Source organism: Zonotrichia leucophrys, chromosome 1A, assembly GCF_028769735.1.
Source record: "Zonotrichia leucophrys gambelii isolate GWCS_2022_RI chromosome 1A, RI_Zleu_2.0, whole genome shotgun sequence".
NCBI lineage: Eukaryota > Metazoa > Chordata > Aves > Passeriformes > Passerellidae > Zonotrichia > Zonotrichia leucophrys.
The window spans coordinates 25,719,897-25,741,942 of record NC_088170.1 but is presented as its reverse complement, the minus strand read 5'-3'; the positions used below and the strand labels follow the sequence as shown (position 1 = coordinate 25,741,942).

Here is a 22,046-nt window from a genome sequence, read left to right as displayed (position 1 = left end):
GATCATGTATCTTGTGCAAACCAAGTTGCTACCAATGACCTGAGCACAAATGGGATGTTTTTCTTGCATTTATTCATTTTACCTTCAGTGGTTCAGTGGTATCTGCTCTCTCTATGCTTTTTGAGAGGAAATACTGTAACCTAAAGCTATTTTGTGTTTCTACTTTAGCAACTCCTCATGTTGGAGACTTCTGAGGTTTTTCTCGTCCCCTGGCTGTTGTGATGGCTTTTACTGTTTGCAATTAATAGTCACTGTGCTTTGCTGCAGCTGCTTCAGAGCCTGCTTACTGAGCCGGTGCTTTGGGCAGAGGAGAGGTGAGAAGATGCAGCCTGAGGGGTTTGCCTTCAAAATGCACCTAGCACTTGGCTGGTGACTTCAATCAAGTTTATTTCAAAGTGTCTCCGACTAGCTGCGCGGGCCGTGTGAGTTATCGTGCCGTCAGATGTGCATGCTGGATCCGGCTCAGACCTCAGAAGGTTATTTCAGCCTTCTATTATTAAAGTGTTTAAAAATAAACTGTGGCTTTCAGCCGCTGTCCAAGGTGAGGGGATGGTCAATGCGCCCTTCCTTGCTGGAAGCACAGCTGAGAGCGAGGAGATTCAGCTCTTCCCAAATAGTCAGGAGGAGGTGAAGAAGACTGCAGCTCCCTGTCTCTTCCCCATATTCAATATCAGACTTCTTTGCATATTAGGATATCTCTTGCTAGGAAGGGAGACTGCTTTTGACTCTATGGGTCACAGAGAGGTACATAGGAACTACTTGATACATGAAATTATGGGTCCATCCGGGTTAATATTTTTTGATAACTCAGATCAGCCAGCAGCATTTCTTCCTTCTGTGCTTTCTCCTTTTTTAACTGTGGGATCGGTCTTAATACAGTAGAGGCATAGAGAGAAAATTGTTTCATATAGAAAGGGATACTGTTTTAGGATTGCAAATATTGTATTGGAACATACAGAAGAAGCTTATTTGGAAGTGAGAAATATGCCTTTATGCATGCCTATACACAGATGGTAATTTGAAACAATTTAGTTTGAGATTGTATACATACTGTCACTTCAAATGCATGTTCTATATTTTTACACAGAGAGGGTATGAGGAAAGTATGGTATATGGTATATGGAAAGTATAACTTTCTAATCCTTGTGGTTGTGTGTATGTCAAATAAATAATGCAGAAGAAAGTATTCAAGGCCAAGGCCTTCTAAACAGAAAGGTGATTTTATGGCTAGCCCCAAGCACGTGTCCTAAGAGATCATTGCAGAAATGAGTGTTTTCTATAACTCATTATTTCATGGTTTATTTCATAATGAGTATCATAGTGAGTCAACTGGAGTATGAAATTATGTAAAGCAACCATTTCAATACCAAAAAGAAAATGCAATCAAAGCAAGTATTTGAATATCTTCCTTTGTTTCTTGTTTAATGACAAATGGAACTATAGTTAAATGATATATCCACAATAGAGTCCAGTGAAATTGAAATTGTGCAAAAACCATCTGTTGTCTTTTGAAACTCTTTCTTAATGGTATCTTATATGTAACCTTCCTAGTCAATGGCAAAAAACATTTCCCTGCATCCTTTTAATTTTTTCTTTCACTTCTTTTGCCCATCTAACATCTTCAGTTTCAGCCCCTTAGTCAATTGGATGTCCTCAGAGTGGCAACATCCAGACTTGCGTGGTCACTTGTGTAAGGCATTCCAGTTGGTGTCATGCCCATGTTCCTGCGCTGTGAAGGACCTACTGTAAAGTGTAAACCTTACTGCTAAGCCATCTTACTCACCCATGGTAATGTACTCTGAGGGCCAGATGCTGACACATCATGGGCAATCATGTAGGTGTTCTGTGGGCTGAAGTGTGCCTCACCTCCTGTGTGCTTGTCTCATGGGACGTGCTTTCCACTACTCAAGCTGCTGACTGCTCATAGCATGAACTTTCAAAATGACAGTCCTGGACTTGTACTGGTAGTTACACCATCTGACTCCGTGACAGTGCCCCTTTTGCTGCGTTTTTCCTTCTTACTGGCTTCTCTGACCTTTTTACTCTTCACAGCTCCTTGACTATCAACAATCCCAATGTTGCATTGAGAAGATGTGCAAGGAAAATATAGTTCTGGAGAGGACTGTATAAAAAACAAGATTTTGTTGAATGTTAGGAAAAATTTATTGTTTCCATCTCTTCTACTCTCCCCTGCCTCCATATTTTAAGAGGCAGATGCCTGAAGGTGAGGAGAAATTACCTGTGAAGCAACAAATAAATTTGCCCTTTTAACTTGCAAAGGTAGAAAATACTGAGAAGGTTCAGGGAGGGCTTTGTCACTATTGTCTTCTGAGCTTTGAACAGTGAAATATAGAGACTTCTCAGCCCTCTAACTGACGGGTGGCAGATGAAACAAGGGAGGAATTCTGTTTTACATTATATGATAACATGCTTGATGGAATTCTTCCTTTCCATTGGCTTCCTGCTGGTTTTGGTGGTGAGTCAGAAATGCCACCTTCAACCCCACAAACCCTGGGAAAGGTAATAATAAGTAAGCCAATGAAGCATGCTGCAAATATCATAGCTCTTCATGTGTAATGTGAGCTGAACATTCTGATCTTTGTTCATTCAGCATGCTTGAAGAGCCTCTTTGATGTATAGCATCTCAAAGGCAAGCACAATTTGATTGTTTTTTGATCTGCAAAAGGAAGACACCTGGTTTTATGTCTAATTAATTACTATTAAATATTTGTGAGCAGGGGGACACAGTCCATACAAGGGAGATAAAGTTAAGTCTTGTTGGAGAGAGAAAAAAAAAATCATGGAATTATAAATGTATGGGAACTTTACAGTTAAAATGAAAATGCCACTGAAGAAATTTTCATTATCAGGAAGCAAATTTAAAAGTCAAACCAAACAATGTTGTGCCACCATTTACTTCCCTAAATTGAAGTTGCTTCTAGGTCTCTACAGTGTATTGATAATTAATCGCTGTTTGGCATGTGAATAGCAAAAAATGAAAGCTGTAGCAGTTCAACTCACATGTAAACGTATCTGTTAGGACTCAGGCATTAACATTATGTGATGTCTAGGGATGAAGGACAAGGAGAGTAAGGCAACTAAATGCTTTAAGAATTCTGAGAACTCCCAAGGCGTTAGTTCATGAGTCAGACATCCTTTCCCCTTGGGAGGCGTACTGGTGGAATCAAATGAGAACAGAATGCTTGCTTTCTTTTGCACTATTGCTTCTGAAGCAATAGGGAAAGGAGTTAATCAGGTACTGAATTTTTGCTTTGATTTTCCTGTTAAACCAAGGAGGATTAGATTTTTGTTTTGCTTGCATTCATAATTCCGTAGGAAGATGCAGTCTTTATATGTGTAGGCTAAGGAAGTAAAAATAAAAAGGAAAGTATCACAGATACTTTTTAATTATATGAAAACCATATTTATTTGTTAGAGAATGAAGAAATAATGCCTTCAAAGGCTGTCAAAATTTTTTTAGTTTTACTTAAATTTCATTAATTTAAATGCTTCTAATTCCTAATTGCTAATAATTTCTAAGCTTTGAAGATTTAAAGAGCGCATTTTTGCTTCTTTTGAACTTTCATTATTACTAATTTTTTTTCATATGTTCCAGAGCAAAAAAGAGAGCATAGAGGCTAAAGGTGCATCTGCCAGGCAAAAAATCAAAGTTTTCTCTTCGTAGGCTGAAAACCTAGGAATAGAAATAGATGCATTTATCAGCAATTCTAAAGATTCGCAATGTGAAAACTTAAGTTTTCAATGCAGAGGGACATTATTTCAGTTAATGCTTGCACTCAGTGCTTATAAATCTGCTTATGTTAGTTTATAACTGTTGCTATTTCTTACACAGGAAAAGTTCACCAAGCAACAAAATAATCATCCACCTGTTGTGGGTATATTGAAGTGGTTACTCTTTTCTATTCATCTGTTTATTTTTGCTGTAGTTGCATGTATATAAAATCCTGAAACAAGAAATACTAACTATACTACAGTAAAATATTTCTAATTTAGGAAAATGATAACACATCTAGGAAACAGCACATTGGTTGTGAATATTATTGACTCATTTTTTAGATATTTTGAACGAGGCCGTTAATATTGGCCTCTGTGTATCCTGGCTGTGTATATATGTGTATATATGTATGTTGTGAAACAAGTTCATAAAACCATTCAAGAGGGCATTTTTTATAGAGCTAGAGTATTGTGGTATATGGTTTTATTCTAAAATAGTTTTTCTATGATACCGTAATAGCTTATTTTTAGATACAATAATTGTAATAGCAGCTATGTAGCATTGCAAATCTTCAAAACATTGATACAATGGAGAAAACATGAAGAATCTTTTTGAAAAATAAAGTGGTTTTTTTTTTGTTTTTTCTCATCAAAGAAGTTGTTTGGTCTGTAATCACTTTTCTCATCTTTGAATTCAGTGGCATTCTACCTTGGGAACATGAGGGAGAATTAGGCTTTGTTAGTAGTTCTGTAGTCAGAGTGGGAAGTAGCCAGGTTTGGGTAAACCAGAAAATATGTTGGGAGTTTTAGTGAGTTAGAGACATTCTTCTGAAAACTGATATAAGTGACTAGTGAGAGTACTACACCTGGCTGCATGGGATGGGAGGGAAACTCGGTCCAACCTCCTGTTTGTAAACTCATTTCACTTTATTGAGTGTCAGTTTCTTAATTTTTAAAACAAAGATGCAAAGGAGGTGTGCTGTGATGGTTTTCGAATGTTTGTGGAAAAAGTTTGCTGTACTGCTCTTGCTCTCAGCAGCTCTCAGTGCCTCTGAAGAGCCCATGCTCAGCCCTGAAGTCTTCTGAAAGGTTTCTTTCACGTGTGTGTGTTAAGACACCTTTGAATTTCCAATGATTTCCAATCTCTGAAAATCCAGTCTTGTTGGTGGTCTCTGGGGAGCCCTTCAGAACTCATGTTCTTTTAGTCATGATGTCTAGCTTGAGCAGTAGCCAGGAAATCTCTGGCTTAATGAGTTTGCCCCTGTTAAATAGAATTTTGCTAGTGTAACAGGAAATGTCACTGGTCCCTGGGGTTATAAGCAGTCCTTAAATCATACTGTACCAAAGATACTTTTCTCTTAAACTTTCCTGTGTGCTGTTTCTCTAGAGCAAAATATTTCTCAATTTGTATTTAAAATAAGAATGTTTGTTCATTACAGTGCATTGTTGCCCTAAGATAGAAGCTCATTTGTAGACTTATTAATAACTGATTGTTTCTCTACCCTGGGTTGTATAACTGAAGGAATTTTTAAACAGAAAGAATTGGCCAGTCATTCAACCAAATAGACTGTATCTCAAGATCAAATTAAGGTGTCACACTTTGTTTCCTGATGAAATTGTAATGTCATTCTCTTGCTAAAAATTTCTTCTGATCTGGCTTTAGCACTACATTGGGAAAAAGTATTTGAAAACCTGCTCTTATATTACAGTTTCTTTTAATTCCTAAGTTAGCAGAAATTTCTTGGGACATAATTTTATAGCTACTGTATAACTATAGTCTGAGATACAACAAGCAGAAATTATTCTGTTGTGTTTCAGGATCTGAGGCAAACATTTAGATTTGAAATTAAAAAAAGTAATTAATGGACTTTCAGAGATATCTGAAGAATTGATGCTGTCTGGTCATAATGAAATTATTTCAGAGGTAAAATAATCTCACTGATTTTTTTTGAATGAAAGTCTGTAAACATTTGGAATCTTCTCTCCATTATAAAATCTCGTATTCAGTGTTTCCGATTCTCCTCATGTTATGTAAACTTTACGTCTGTACTCTCCCTCTCCTCAAAGCTAGGCTGACTGAAGCCTAAGAGCTCTAAGTACAGTTGCTGTCACTATCAGTCTTTTGTCTTAAGAAATCTGCTCTCTGAAGTATCCTCAGGTTGTTTCAATGGTATTTGTATCCCACATGCATTAGAAGATGCATTTTCTCAAATGTTGGTGTGCACACAGTTGTTCAGACTGACTTACCTCCATAATCCACAGTCAAATGTCCACTCCTGTGCCTTGGGTTCTGTTCTGAAGGAGACCTCATTGTGGGCCAGATGAATGCTAACTCAGAATTGCCCCACTCTCTCTGTTGACTATCAGGAGAGGCTAGAAGGTAGGAATTCTGTGCAGACTTATTGTAAATGTCAGAGAATATCTACTTTCTGGAGCCCCAGTGAGCTTAAAGAGAACATAGACCTTAAAATTGCCCAAGTGGAGCAGCTCTAAATAAAGAGACCCTCTATGTTTCCTAGAAAATTATGAAGACACAATAAGGAGTCAGCTGGTAATTTTGTGCACCTCCAAGCTCAGAGGACCGATAGGAAGATTCTTTTATATCATAGCTTTGGTAATTTTCAAGACTGTAAGTCACATGGTCACATGTGACTATTACCTCTGAATTTGGCCTTATTAACCTAGGAACCTGAAAAAGGTAGAGGTTTTTAGCTTGGAAGGAATTGCACAGAGGTGCCAATTGAGAAAAATAGGCAAGTGCTAGATTTTCAATGCAAGCCTATTTTCCACTAACTTTGATGAGATTTATTATTTCAACAATAGCAGGAACTTACAAGATGTTAGAAAACATCCTTTAAAAACACCCCTGTGAGATAACTTCCAGCCTGGTTAAGGATTTTTTAACATTTGCCACTCAAAGATGGTTTGTGCATGGACATTTTAGATACAGTAATTGTAATAGCAGCTATGTAGCACTTCATATTTTGAAAGAATTTCAAAGCACATTTTCATAGTATTATATGTGGTTTCAACTGCCCTATTCCAGCACTTAAGAAACATACATCAAAGAGTTTTAAATCCCACCAATCCTACAAGCTCTGGTTCCCCCTTTCTACATAATTAAGTTAATCTTTCAAGGCAAGTTGACACATGTAGTCAATTGGTTACAGGGATTTTTAAGATCATATTTTGTATTCTTCTAACAGACTAGTAACTATGGTGAAATCTAACTTGGGAAATTTTCAGCTTGCACTGACAGTTCTTCATTATTAAATTCAAAGGGCATATATGCTGATTGATTTCTGATTAAATCCGTGTCTTCTGGAATGCTGCATGTAGTTTATCTAGACAGTTTCTTTTACAGTCAAATATTAAGAGGGAATAATTCACTGTGTTATGTGCAATTATTTGAAATAATAGTGTTTTGAACAGTAATATTTCCAGAATTCCAGACATTGGCAATGTAAGCTGCAATATAATGTTCATTATGGTTCATATTGTTATAATTTTCCTCCTATTTAGTTGCTTTCATGCATTATTAGTTGCTGTGAAATTTATAGGCAGCTAGAGAAGCAAACAGCTACCTAGTGTGAAGTATGAAACCTGCATTTAGTGACTGCTGGCATCTTGACTGATGTGCTATTATGCTGAAAACAGGGTATATAAACAGTTTTCTGATGAAGGAAGAATCTTTAATTGGGAGTTTGACCAAGGTCAACTAGATATTAAGGAGAAGGTCATGGGCAGAAAATTGTTTTACCAATAAATGGCCTGATAATCTGCAGAATGAAATCAGGTACTTTCCATGACTGATAGCCAAAAGGAAGAATGTAGTAGGGGCTACAAAGATAAAAGATTTAATATCATCACAGTGAGCTGATGGTGGGTCAGATGCTGCTGCTGACACACCACTTTCAATCTGGACTTCTGAAATTGCTAACCAACCTCGGTTTCTGTTGCCTTTGTTTTTCATTATTGCATAGTTATTTCTGCTCAGTGGTTTCTGGAGCATGTGTAGCTATCCATTTTTATCTCTGCTTGTTCCTGTATCCCTGTAGGAGCAGCATCCAAGGGAGGTGAGCCAGGAGGTGAGAGGGACTGGGAGGTCCCGCTAGGGTCTAGGACCTTATGCCTGGGGCTGTTTGCTGCCCTTTGGCTTGCTGAACCACCATAACCAGCCTTCCCAGCTGGCACCAGGGGCACAGCTATGATGAAGGACTGAAGATATGGGACTGTTACATTCAGTGGAATTAGTCCAGGCTTGCAGTAGCTCAAGTGGCCTGTTGCTGACAATGGCACAGCTGTTGTTGCTATGAGAAACCAACTACATTCTGGCAAGAGAGAAAGATTGCAGATTGAATGTTTATGGCATATTTATTTACCTTTTCGTTAGGAAAGCAAACAAATTAATTGCCTATTGCATGATCAATCAAGTTAAAGACAAGATGATTTTTTAACGTTCCTGGTGAAAATATGGTCTCTCTTTAGATGTGCTCTAAAACCATCCTGAATTGAGCATCTAGAATGCTGAGGAACTTACAGAGCAGCCTGTAGCAATGGCATATTTTCAGTTATGTGCATTTGCCAGGAAGAGATCCTGTCCTCTAAGGAGCAGCTCTTTCTCTCTGCCCTTTGTTACAAGAGCAGTTCTCAAAACTGTTACACCAACAGAAGGAAACACTTCTTTCATTCAGTGGTTTCCAGTTATTGTAATTGTGATCAACTCTTTCCTCATGAATTTTCAGTGTTAATTCACCACCTGCAGACATGCCTGTGCAATACTACAAGTGTCTGATCTCATCTACACACAGTTAGTAGTCTGAGTCTAAACTACACATCTAAACCTGGTCTTTCTGTGGGAGGTGGTTGATGTTTATGGAAAGCTTGGTTTTGGTTGTGGCACAAGTGACTGCCCAAACATGTGTGAAGGGCTAATTATGTTAAATAGGTACTAGTGATCAGAGCATGTGTTCTGTCCATGTCTCATTTTTCCTTAACCATGCTGCCTTCTTGAGGAATCAGGATACTTCTCCCAGGGCTAAAACTGTAAATAATCATCTAACTGAAGGTCAGCTCTAGGAAAAGTTACAGTTATTTGTGGTGCACTTTTATGCTTATTTAAAGGTACCCTCAAGCTCCCACTTGTTGATATGTTTCCTCAGGTAGACTGGCTCCTATTTTAATGTTTCATTCCAATATCTAGTGTTGCTTTAGGAGATGCTGGTGGGTTCTTTCTTCTTCTTTGCTTCTTCCTTGAGTCCACCAGGATGAGAAAATAAACTTTTGAAGACTGGGATTTATTTCATCTTTCTGTGATTGCAAGAAAATATCTGTCACAGTTGTCAAAACATGAAATGTGTTATTGCCTTTTCTTGTTTCTTACATTTTCTTTGTTTCTTAGAATTTTCTCCTTAGTAAGAATATAGGCTGAAAATCTAAAATATGTTAGAACTGCACAGGATATTCAAACACACACAAGAACACTTACACATGCAGAACAGGAAGACCTCCAGAAAATTTAAACCTTTGCCTCACTGTGTTTTTTATGTGATTTTGACCAAATTACATGTATCTAAGAAACAGAAAACTCTGAAGAAGCGCTCCTTCAATACTGCATGGAGGCAGCAAGCCTCTGAAGTAACTCGCCCTATTTGCGCGTAAATTACTAAAAAATAAATAAGAGGACATTGAATTGAAAAAAGTTTTATTTTTCTGTATCAAGTATGCGAGCCTTCCTTCCTTTCACTCCTAACTTGGGAATTCCTCCTGTCTCTTCCGTGAGCTAGTTAGCCCACATATGATAGCAGCTCTCAAGTCTAGCCTGAGGTTCAGAGTAAATTCATGCTGAAGATCAAAATGAGGCTTCTAATCAGCCTTTAATTCAAAACATTTCTGCTGGCATTTTATCAACTTCTGTTGCATCTAAGATAAGAATATCACCAGAGGTTGAATAAGGCTGTGTTTATTTTTTCATTTGTACTGAGCTACATTATGTGGCATAATTATTAGCACTATTCTTAGAAATTAGTACTCACTTTATGAAAATAATGTTTGGAAATAGCATCAACTGTTTGTCTCCTACAAGTCATTCCAGCTAGTAATCTTTAAAAAGGCAGTGTCATAATCTTAAAAGTAAAAGTGCACGTAAAAATGCCTTGGGGAGAGATGGCTAAGTTTTATTTTACTGTTTTCTGTTGCACTCATGCCTGGGTTACAGTGACAACTGAGTACTTTAAATTTGGCTGGTTTGGTATGTAAAGATTCCAAAGGTTTGATGCATATGTATCATCCAGATTTAGTTCAATGAAAACTTCTACCATGGCATTAGCTTAGTGGAGATATTTAACGGGACCTGGGAGAATTGGAGCTTTCTCAAATGCCCTGTCACATAGATCAGGATCTTGCTGTGTGTCTGCATATCTTACAGGATTGTACTGAATATATTTGTTGGGTACTTCGAAATTACATGAGTTTTTCCAGATTTATTTGGAGTAAAAGAAAGATCCTAAAGTCCCTGTTCAGAGCAATGGATGTCAGGTTTTGTTTTATGGCTCCTCTATAACTTTATTGCCCCTTGGAGCTGCAGACCAGTACAGCAGCAGTCTGTGCACACTGAGTGAGCTTATGCATACGTGGGCACATGGAGTCAGTGTCACATTACCAAAATCTATCTGATTATTGCTACCTTAGCAAGATTCTTAAGCATGTGCCTCATTGCAAACTCTGAATTGCAGTCACTGTCACAGGTGGTCTGACATTGCCAGCCTAGGTTACTTTTTTGGCTTACTCTCTCATTTTCCCATTTTTATGAGATTTGGTTTGTTTCTGTTCTCCATTCAAACAGCATGGAACATCATTGTGTTGTACTGAGTTTTTTTGTTATTGCACCAGTGCAGCTGCATTTGTAATCAGATCTTGCATGGTGATGGTCAGGCACTGAGGGAAGTGATAAGCTGATTCACAAGCCTGAATCAGCTTATATTTTTGGAAAAGTGTCATTGATACTGGGAGCATTACAGGAAAGCCTGGATTTGAAGGAAGTGAGGGAAAGGTGTCCTTGCCTGTGCATGCTGTTGCTGCACTATAAGGTGGATGCATGTATACCACAGAGTCTCACCTGATGATCTCCTGCCTCCCTGGTGAGCCTTGTAAATGCACATTCAGCTGGTAACAGTTCTTTTGCTCTGGCATGTGACTTACATTATTGCCTTCTATGTTCTTTCATAGGCCCACGTTTTCATTTTTGTGGTTTCTTTTTCAGCCAAGAAACCACAAAAGTGTTTTAATATTTGGTTCTATCTACACAGAATTTGACTCATTTTGCTTGGAAGTTTTCCACCTACCTTATATTCTTTCCTTGGAAAGTTCAAGAACCCTGTGGTCAAATCAGTTATAGCAAAGTCACACCAAGTGGCCTCTTCTGCCTCTTGCAAGGTGCATATTTTGGTAACAGCAGCAGAAAACAAATATAATCCTGTCTTCAGACATTACTATTATCAGATTAAGTAAAATAAAATAAAAAATACTTTAACTCCACCAGTATGGGTAGTGACTTTATGTTTTCCTGTTCTGGTTGTCCACTGTGGTCATGGATTTGTGACAGTGGATATGGCAATATACCAGTGGTTGGTTCATCTAGAGTGGTCTCAGGTCTATCTACAAGTGCACAAAAGCCTTCCTAGGCTTCGTCCTCAGTTTCTAACATCTGAGTATTTGGGTTGTTAGCCAGTGGTACATGGAAAGGAATTTAAAAATAGACATTTGAATACTTTTCCTGGTCATATCTTGCATAATTTTTCATGTATTTGAAATAAACTGTTAATATGAAGTTTTGAAACATAGATTTTCAGATGTCATATCTGAAGCATTATATGACTTGATAGCATTTTGTAGCCAAAATTTTGAATGAGATCCCTACATGTCACATGGGAAATAAGGCTTCCTTTATTTTAAAATGTAGATCTATACTCAGTGATCAAAACTCCATCTTAGCTGTCCTGACATATATTTCAGTTGGGGTCATAACCCTGTTTTTCCAAAAGTAATCTCATAGCCTCTTCCATATTGGTAGTCTGCTAAGAGAGGCAATATTTCTTGCTTCCCAAGCTCTTGCTATCTATAATTTTATAGCTTTTAGAATATTTTCCCAGGCTATGTTGTTTATGTCTTCCCCAGGATGCCTATTAATATTGAGATTCAGCTGAAATTTTATGGCTGAAATCTAAAAGAAAAAACCCAAACAAAAAACAACCTCCCCCCCCCCCCATGAATAACAATCTGCTCTTTGCACCACAATTATCAGTGCCTGAAGGATTAGCTGTTTCCTACTCATTTACCTTACGAATAAACTACAGTGAATTTAGGAACAAGAAAGGCCCCACAATGAGGAGACTTGTGTAATGGCCACGTTCAGCAAACTCTTTTAATCTTGGTAGTGATGTAACCTCATGTAACATAGAGAATTTTCTGAATCCTAGAAAGTGTTTACAGATTGGACCAAAAGAGAAAGCTGTGTATGTTAATGTGGGTAACTGTGAGAGCTGTTTCCACTGCAGGAGGTGCTCAGTATTTCATAGTGTTGAGCCTAAATAGCTACATATATTTGGTTCCATTTGAGTTCCAGATAGCTGGGTTGTTTTTTTTTTCATTTTAATAAATAGAAATAGTATTGGTGCCAGCTGTGCAAAATGGAAAATAAAAACCCCAAACCCATACAAAAAGCTCACCCTTGCTTTGTCTGATTTCTTCTGGAGCAAAGCTCTGGTATTGAGTTGAGTGCCTGGCCAGGCCATTTGTCTGGAGGCCAGATTTTGTTCTGGACTGGCAGTACAGTGTTTTGGGAGCTCCCCCCTGCTATCACTGCAGCTGCACCTGGCAAGGGAAGCAACCCACAATCTAAAAAGCTCATCAGAACAATAATGTCTGCTTCTCTCTTGACAGGTTAATTAATTGCTTGCTATTATATTTTGTGTGTGGTTTTGGATGGTTTTGATACTTCTCTTTCACATGTGCTTCCCAGCAGGATTTGAAAAGGCTGGTGCATTGTCTGCCTGTCTGTCACTTCATATGGTGCTTGATGCCGAAAGAAGAGATGGAGAGGAAAAGAATGAGAGAGAATATGTTGGGGTGTTACAGCTAGAAAATTTTACTCACTGGGAACTGGGATAAAATAATGGTTATGGCTGACTGCAAAACAAATTTTTTTAAAATAAATTTTGGGGTTTGAGGTTTGTTTAGCCTTTTGGAAGGCTGGGAAGGGAGGACTGCTCATCTGGGTGGAACTTCTCACTTTGGAAGGCTGCAGTTTGGGCACACATTGGCTCCTGAGAGACTCTAACATGGGCTTTCATCACCCCCATGAGCATCTGGACCCTTGGATACTGGATTTTTTTTTTGGTGGCGCACCTCTTTTGTGGGGGGTGAGACAGGGGAGAGAAGAAATTAAATTCTCTCCTGAGGAGACTGGAATCCCCAATGAAAATGTCATGAAAAGTTCTTGTCTTAATAATAGCAGTTTTTCACCTCTTGGATAACATAATTCTAGAAATTGAAGTAGCAATGTGCAGATGATGTGCTACAACTAAGGGAGTTGACCAGACATTATGATTTTTCAAGCTGGAGCATTTCCAGATATTGTATAACATTTCTTTATGTCCTCCCACCCAGAAATATATTGAGACTTAGGGGAGGAAGAAGTTTGGCAGTTTTCAGTGTTCTTGGAAGATGCACTGCCATAGAAAGTTTTGAAATATTTAAGTGCCTTATTGATGCATTAAGTCTGTATCAATATCCACATTCAGCATAAAGAAAGATATTACTAGAAGAATGTTATTCATGTCTGTAGGTTTGGAGGGCATCTATTGTATTGCCTGAGACAGAAGCTTTGTCTCCACATAAGAACTTGGCAGTGAAAGATCCTGCATGCCATGCAGAGTGCTGTCCTTCCAAACGTTCACAGTAAGCTGGAAAATGTACTGGAATTGCTCATGGCTTTCACCAGGCACTGCTTTTGTGTCCACTCTGTGTGTGGTCCTGATGCAGAAACAGAGTTCAACTTCGCATGAATGAAGGTAAAGGACCAAGAGAAAAAAAAAAATCAACTGCAGCACAGTGACTTATCCAAACACCCTCACTTATAACTGGATGCCATTCACAGTTTAGGGAGTTTTCATTTCTAGACTAAATGAATGCAGTGACAGAGAAGTGAGAGGCCTGAAGGTCTTGGAAGCAACCAGACTGCATAGATGTGGGAGACAGGTTATTTTTATCTGAACTTTGATGGTTTTCATCTCTGTTCTATATGAGGAAGCTGGAAATAGTCCTTTTTTTTGGTACTGGTACAATCTATAATAGTGTTGTGGCCTGAGAGCTGCCTGCTCTTTCTCCAGTGAGGTGGAATTGAGCTCAGAATCAGGAGGAACTATGGGCACATGGGTTCAAAATGCAAGCCTGCACAGTAAAAGTGGTATCAGGAGTACTTGAGCTAGGGAGGATGAAGAATATTATATAGTATAGGTGATTCTTTATGTACTAATTTAGAAAGTAACTTCTCTTTTCATTTCTCTGGAGAAGAATAGGTTCACAGATGGGAGTCACTGCAGCTGGTGAAATCAGATCAATATTTATTGCAGTGCTAAAAATTCCCTTAGTCACAAGATTCTTCCATTTGTTGGGTGGAGATGCTACTCTCAGCCTTGGTACCTTGGTAACCTGGCACCACCCCTGTCTCTCCCCAGGGGCCAAATTCATAATTGAACTGAGAGACGTGTCCCAGAGCAGCCTGATGTAAAACTGCAGGTCAAACACAGTGATGTATAAGTAACCTGTACTGCAAATATAATTGTAAACATAGAATACTTGGTAAATCTTGCACACAAAATCTTGAATGATTTTGTTCTGAGCTATTCATCTGTTGAGGGTGGGGGGAAATATCTGACTGACTGGGCTAACATTTATATTGCAGCATCTTCTTTAGTAAAGGAAGAATCATTTTATTCCTAAAAATGAATGCTGTCTCCTATGTGCTGCAAACTGGAAAGAATCATTTCATGCATTTAAGTTTTCTTCTGTTTCCCACAGTCTTCGTGGTTTGTTATATGCAGTCTATTAATGTGTCTCTGCTCTTGCTTGGCAAAGTAATCCTGAACACTGCAAGTGATAAGCTTTAAACTATTTTAATGATCATCTGTCCAAGTAGTTTCAGTCCAAAAACAACTCCCCCCCTTCAGAAGAAACCCACAGCTGATGTTTTAATGCAGTTTTGGTACAGTTATGAAGGGACATCTTAAGGAACAAAGAAACTTCATGGTCAATAAATGGATTTAGGAGGCTAGTAAGTACAATGGCATCCTGCTAATTTTTTGGTTTGCCTTATAAACACCACCAATGACCACCTTCTGCTGCTATGTCACATGCATATTTCATCAGGGACAGCACTTCTAATTCCATGTACAAGTAACCTGCTCTTTTTTTAAAGAGAAGTATGCAGGCAGATGTAACTAGTCTTGAAAGGAAAGTGCCAGCAGTAAATATGCCATGTAAAACTTAAACTGGAAATAGAAGCTGCAAAGGATGCCTCAGTGCAGCATTGCGTGCCGCTCCTTCTGCAGATTACAGTCACAAAAGGTCTCTAGTGAGCATAATCTGCCTGGTAGTGGCAGCAGTGGCACTTCATTCTCCCATGGTCCCCTTTGTGCATAATCATCAGCAACATCCTCCAGACATGTCAAAGATCTCCTTTAGTGCCTGATCTCCTCACTCTGGTTTCATCACAGAAATGCTCTCTGGAGAACTCCCTTAATGTAATGTTTCCACTGAATGCTGCAAATGTTGCCTTTCATTGCTGTGAGAATCTTTGGAAAGACACCAGCCGAAATGATAAATAAAATATATAAATAAATAAATAAAAATACCAGCCCATTGTGAAGATAACCAGAGCAGAGTTCTTTGCCTTTAGCTTGCCCAAAGCCCTAGTTGCACAGAAAAACATCTCCCCCAGCAAATTCAATGGCGTGTTCACTCTGACACATACATGATAATTGGAGTACTACTTACTGGTGGCTGCTTTACTGTAGGTGAATTTTGGACATCCAGAACATCCAATTTTTTTATTAGATTTAATTTATATTTCTTCCCACACTCCTTTGTGTGGAGAATGTAATTAAAAGATGCTGGAATGGGTCCGCTGTGTTTATTTCAGTATTGATTTTTTCCTAAGTAAGCTAATAATGTAAATTAAAAAATAAGAGGCAATTTGGAATCACAAGGAAATGGATAAAGATATTTATTTTCTGCATAGCTGTTATGCCTCTGAAAGAGATGAGTAGTCATAAGCAGTAGACAAACAGTAGCTTTCCCTGGCATTTTGGGAAGGCTTCTTCTGAAGCCTCCTGGATTGGGATGAGTTCTCTTGTCCATATCAGCACCTGGTTGTGAAGAAGTACATATACCATAGTGGCTTGACAGGTCTGACACAGGAATTCAGTCCTGGGTTTTCCTGAAGTCACAAAGCAAGTCCTCTATGGTTCCCCTCTGCTGTTAGCAAGCTTCTGCTCATCAACAGCAAGCTCTTGAATAAAGGAATCTTCAGCAGGATGATGCACAGCGTTGCTGGTATTTGTCCTTGTGCTGATTAGTCCAGCCCTGAGAGTAAGTATTAGTGTCAGTCCCTTGGGCAAACTGGTGATGAAGCTCTAAGAGAATGTTTAAGCTAAATAATAGGAATACATTTGAAATGGTGCTGTTCACAGAGTCGGGGCTAATACTTGCAATGGCAGTAGCTTAGAACATAATCTGTGTGTTAAATAGATGTGTAAATTGGATTTGGAAATATTTGTGGGGGCAAGGGGCTGGGGGAACCTCTTGGGTCTCTGATTCCAATCCTCTCTTATCACAGGCCCAGTGTCATATAATCCCTCTCATAAACTTGTGTAATCTCTTTGCTATGCTTCTCTCAGGTTCTAGAGGAGAGCCTTGAACTATCGTTCATCTCAGTTCAAGTGTCTGCTTTGAACAGAGGATGAAATCTGAATGTCACAGTTGTCTGACTGTCCTAAAAGCTGTTGCACTGGTGGCTTTTCTCTTTCTTACATTTGCTTTCTCTGCTCAATTGAGCTGTCACTTCTGCATTCCTGGAGACAAGTTTAAATGGAATTTTAATGTATTAAAAAGTGGAAGTAAGCTACATATAGTTATTTACCTATCTTTCAAAAAACTTTCAACAAGATTCTGGGTAACTGGTTGACCCATGCAATTTTTTTGCACCGTGGAGCCAAAAGATAGGTCTGAAAAAACATGTGAACTAGTGTTGTCTGGGGTGATATGCTTGGTTCCTCAGGGTTCAGGTAAGCCTAGCTGACTACAGTTGCAATGAATAATTCACAGTCTCTAAATTTAGCTTTGATCTATGTGATTGTGTTGTGAACTTGAAACATACTCACATACATCAGGCTCAGGAGTTTCAGCAATCTTACCCTTCCCTCTCTCATAAAAACACCCTTCTGACCTGAAATTCTTCTTCAAGTACTTCTTGTGGTACTCTTTCAGCTGTACCAGAGTGTGAAGGTGCATTGATTTAGGTATCTCAAGTATTTCTTTTTAAAAAAATATTGAGACTTTTCTGAGGGTCATGTGAGACCATGGAGGAGCTGCAAGGACACTGTCCTCTCTGGCCTAGGAAAAGAGTAAAGATGAGATACTGTTTCTATTTTATACATTGTTCAGTGATTTAACTATAGAAAGATGTAAATATTTCTCTGAAGAGGAGGTGTTCTAATTTTATTAGAAGGTAGATTTTTAAAATTAGGGTCAGTATATGCTCCCCGCCATTTTCCTGGAATCTCAGTGATGCAGGGGAGGAAGCTTTGATCTCAAAGTCAAACCAGGTTTGAAAGAAAAAATATCTTTCATTAGACCAGCAATTCAGTTGGAAAAATCAGATGACTTTCCAGGCACATGTGCCCTTCAGATACAAATATAAAAGTCTCAGAAACTGCACAGGGAGTGCAGGCTGGCATAAAAATCCTGATGAGGTTGCAAGATGAGGAGAAAAGATACATGACAGTGGGTGGCTGGACCAGGGGACCATGGAGTGGTATCAGCACTGGAGCAGAAGGAAGATCTCTTACTTTTGGAGAGTGGTTGTGATTTATATCAAAGGACAAGGGCTTGAAGGTCCAGAAATGTGGAGCGAGGTGGAAAGATAAAGAGGTTGAGACTAACAAGCTGAGCAAACAGCCTGGGACAAACAGCTGGGTAGCAGGTGAGGTGAAGCTGAATCTGGGGCCTGGAAGAGCAGAGACACATCAGCTCTGGAAAGAGAGCTGCATATGGCAATAAACAATTATTATTATTAGAGATATAGGTCATGGATATACAAATAAGGTAAGAACAGGTTGCTCAGAAGAAGAGAGGAAGGAAGTCTGAGATCCAGCAGTGAACCTGAGGAACAGAGCTGGGGCTGAGGAGGAAGGGAAGGACAGGAGGAGAAAGTACCAGGGTAGGGACACATTGGAGTTGGAAATGCAGAAAGGGTCCAACTCTTGACATCTGAGGGTGGAGGAAAAGTATCTGTACTTCCTAGAGGATTTTCAAGGTAGAATCAGAGACTGCTGAGCCTTGGGACTGTGTGCTCTGCTATGAGTCAATTAAAGTACTCCTGCTGTTGGCTACCCTGCTGGTGCAAGTGGCAGAGAGGTTTCCTCTGTGGAATTGCAACTGTGGCAGTTCCTGTAGGAAACCACAGGCTGAAGTTTCTATGTTCATGATTTGCTTTTATTAAGCCTAGATTGCTCCACAAAGCCTGCTCCACTGGAAGCTCATCATTAGGACTGTCTTACCAAGCAACTAAGGGTTAGGCAATGCCACAGTCTGGGCATCCGATTCCTTATGGTTTTGCTTTCCCATAACTAAATTGCAATCATGAAGCAAAGGTACTAGTTAGTATCAAATCTATTTTTTTACTATGGTGCAGGTATGAAAAACTAACCCAGTGCTACTTGATTAGGGTATGGAAGGAAAAGCTTCCAGTCAAATGAGACTTGTTAATCAGCAGTTTGAGGACTTTGCATACACTTTTGAGTAGCTAGAAAATTGTTCCAGCCCTTCAATTTTTTAGAAGTAGTTTAGTAATTTTCATTCCAGCACTGGCAGTAGGAGTCTTATTATGTTGTACAGGAAAGACACAGGCCTGGAAAACTAGTGAGTAGTTCCAGAATGTTTTGATTAGCTTCAGGATAACAAAAAGAGGTTACATGAGTTAGTGAAAAGGCTTCTCTAGTGAAATCTGGGATGGGCTCTATGACAAATCTTAATGGACGTCAAGCCTCAAAATCTCTTCTGAATTCACCCAAGTGTAATTTTAAATTAGGCCATCAGACTTGTTTTCAGGGAGAGGAAACATAGACATAAATGAGCCTGAGAGCTTAAGTGAGATGGAAATGATACAGATGAAAATGTTTCTGTAATTTTAATGGATGTGAGATTTATGTACTAGGCAAACTACATTATAATAGAATTTTCATTAATTTATATTAAGAATGTCTCTCTTTTCTCCATTTGTCTGCATGGGTGTAAAAGTCTATTAATAATAAATAGTATTATACTGAAGATTTTTTTTTTCCAGTTTTGACCCATTGAGGCAAATGGGAACTTCTCATGATAAATCAAGTGCAGAAAGAAAGATAGTGCCTGTGTAGTATTTCAGGTTGCCAGGTCCCAGAGCCTAATCTTTCCTGCAATGATGTGAACAGCGGGTAGCCTAGAGAAGGGCAACAAAGCAAACAGAGAGGCTAATTTGACACATTATGTAAATTTGAGATTGGCTGAAATGCACGCTACAAAAGCTGCATTCTTCTTCCCTTCAGACAGTTTTAGCTCATTTTGGAATATGCTCTTTTAGTAATAAGAAAGCTCTGAATGTCTTATACCAGGCCAGAATACAAGCTGTGAATTCCTCTTTTTCTCACCTTTGCTTTGACTCAGGGAAGAACATCCATTGCATTTTTGCAGCTGCTATAAATATTTTGCCTGTTTGATTTATAGCAATGTTTAATGAATGAGTGGCAGTGGTTTGCTTATCAAGCCACATAGCCATGCAGACCTTTTCAGTAAGACAAGGGCAAAGTGAGCCTTGCTGTGCCTTTTTATAAAATGATTGCTAGAATATAAATGCCAAGTCTAGTTAAAATAATGCACACAGCTAGCTGTTAAACCAAAAACATTGCTGCAACAGTCACAGCTCAGAAAAATCACAAGTGAAGCAAGCTTCATAAATTCAAGTGAAAGGAAACGGAAGCTTCTGGAGGCAGTGTAATTGCTGTTCAAGGACTTCTGCTGAGTCTCCAAGAGGCAGTAGCATGCAGTGGAATGTATGCTGTGTGTTGGTGTGACGTGTTTTACTGAGCTGCTCCATGGGACAACCAAGTCAGATGATTTTGATTTGCCTAGTGGGAAACAACAGTGGTCATTTAGGAAATTAGTAATCTTCTTGGATGGTGGGCAGTGAGGGATGGAGTATGAGGGAATGCCCTGGGCAGCAGATCAGTCCTGTCCCCAGGAATCCCACTGCATGAGGTGTGGTCCTGCTACAAAATTCATGATCAAGTCATCTTTCCAGTTACTTGGCAGGGGAAAAAGTTTTCCATGCTGAGCAGGAGAGCAGAGAGCATATGCCTAAATCAGGGTAGCTTTGTAAATCAGTTTTGAATTCCTTAGAAAGATATATATCAATCAAATGCAATTAAACTGCAGAATGATTTGTAACTCTGGTTTTCATTATGATCTGCTTTAAAATGTAGATGTGACTAGGATTTGTTGAGTCAGAAATGTATCTGGGTCAAACTGGTGTTAGACTGCTGATTTACCTAACAGCTTGCTTAGAGTGACTTACTTTTGTGCCTGGATTTCTAAATATGAAAAGATGCATTAATAACCTTTTTATTTGTGCTCCAGCTGGTAATAAAAAACAACAGGTTTTAAAACTATAACAAATGAGAAAAGAATGAGTGAGCAAACAAGAGAACATTTATGTTCTCACTACTACATACAGACAGTAGCCACTCTCAGCTGTAAATAATGCTGCACTATAAATCTAACATTGGACATTAGCTATAGGCTGTTCTTAGACAGTATATCAATAAAAGTATTACCATATTGTTTTTTTTCATTCACTTATGACTATGTGTAGAACTGTAACAGCAGCAGTTTAATTGCTAAGTTGAATGCCAAATGTTGTTAGCAGGAGAGGATATAAATGAGGTAGAACTGTACTGGGGATTTGAAAAGAGTAGACCTATTTTTTGTAGGATGAAAACAAAAATATTGGCAGGAACTGTTCTAACTGTGGCTTGATGGTGGTTGAGATATTATGGTGGCCAGAGTTTCCCAATTAGGATGCTAACGTTGGGCTGTTAAATCTTTATGTAGGCATTAACAAAAACCCACTTTAATGCTGACATTCCACATTATTTCCCAGAAGGAGGACGCTTCACAGATTTTTAGAGACATAAAATTGGCCTTAGTGCCTGATACTTTATGTACCATGTTTTTGTTTGTCCATTGATGGTTTTTTTAAAATGCTGTGTCTGTACTAATTCCTTAATCTTTGGAGAGAAATAATGTGAGAGAATATGATTTATGAGTGGTGAAGTAAATTTATAGTGTGTTTGCCTTGAGCTTATAGTTTAAATGCCAGTAGTTTGCTTAGTAGGTTTTGGTGGTATTGTTTTCTTACTAAGTATGTCCTAGTACTTCTTACTAAGTATATCCAGATACAGTGCACTGAAAATGCATCATGCCATAAAGACTTGTGACTTTGCCTTCTTTTTAGTTTTTCTTGAAATGATAATTTTTTATAGGCAACTGACAGCTGAAGAAGAATAGCAGCTTTGAGAAAAAGAGTTGTGAAGAGGCTTATGGTATGTTTGGTGAGGTATTTGGGTTTATGTAAAATGCCCAATAATGTTCAAGTTGTGCCACACAGAACATTAAACTACATAGAGAGGGGAAGTTCATCACAGGAGCTCATTCTGAAGTCACATTAGGATTTTAACAGTCTCCTGATAGCCAGATGGAATTAAACAGAGGGAAAAAAATCTATCATGTTGAAATCAGAAATGAGGACAATCTGTCAAATCTAAACAAAAAGAACTCTCTTTAGAGCTGGAAGTGGTATCTGATTCTGTGATTTCATTGCCAAGGTTAGTTGCTACTTTGAGTGAAGCATGCCATGTACTTTACAAATGCAGCTTCTTTTTCTGCATAAGTAACATTCACAGTTGAGTCATATTCTCATTGAATGCCCAAATTTATTG

At 38.7% G+C, this 22,046-nt stretch overlaps 1 protein-coding gene across 9 annotated transcripts in view; it reads left to right on the top strand.

Moving 5' to 3' along the window:
• KCNC2 (potassium voltage-gated channel subfamily C member 2) overlaps positions 1-22,046 on the top strand; it is a 101,226-nt gene that overhangs the window by 62,380 nt on the left and 16,800 nt on the right. The gene's annotated exons all lie outside the window — the stretch shown is intronic.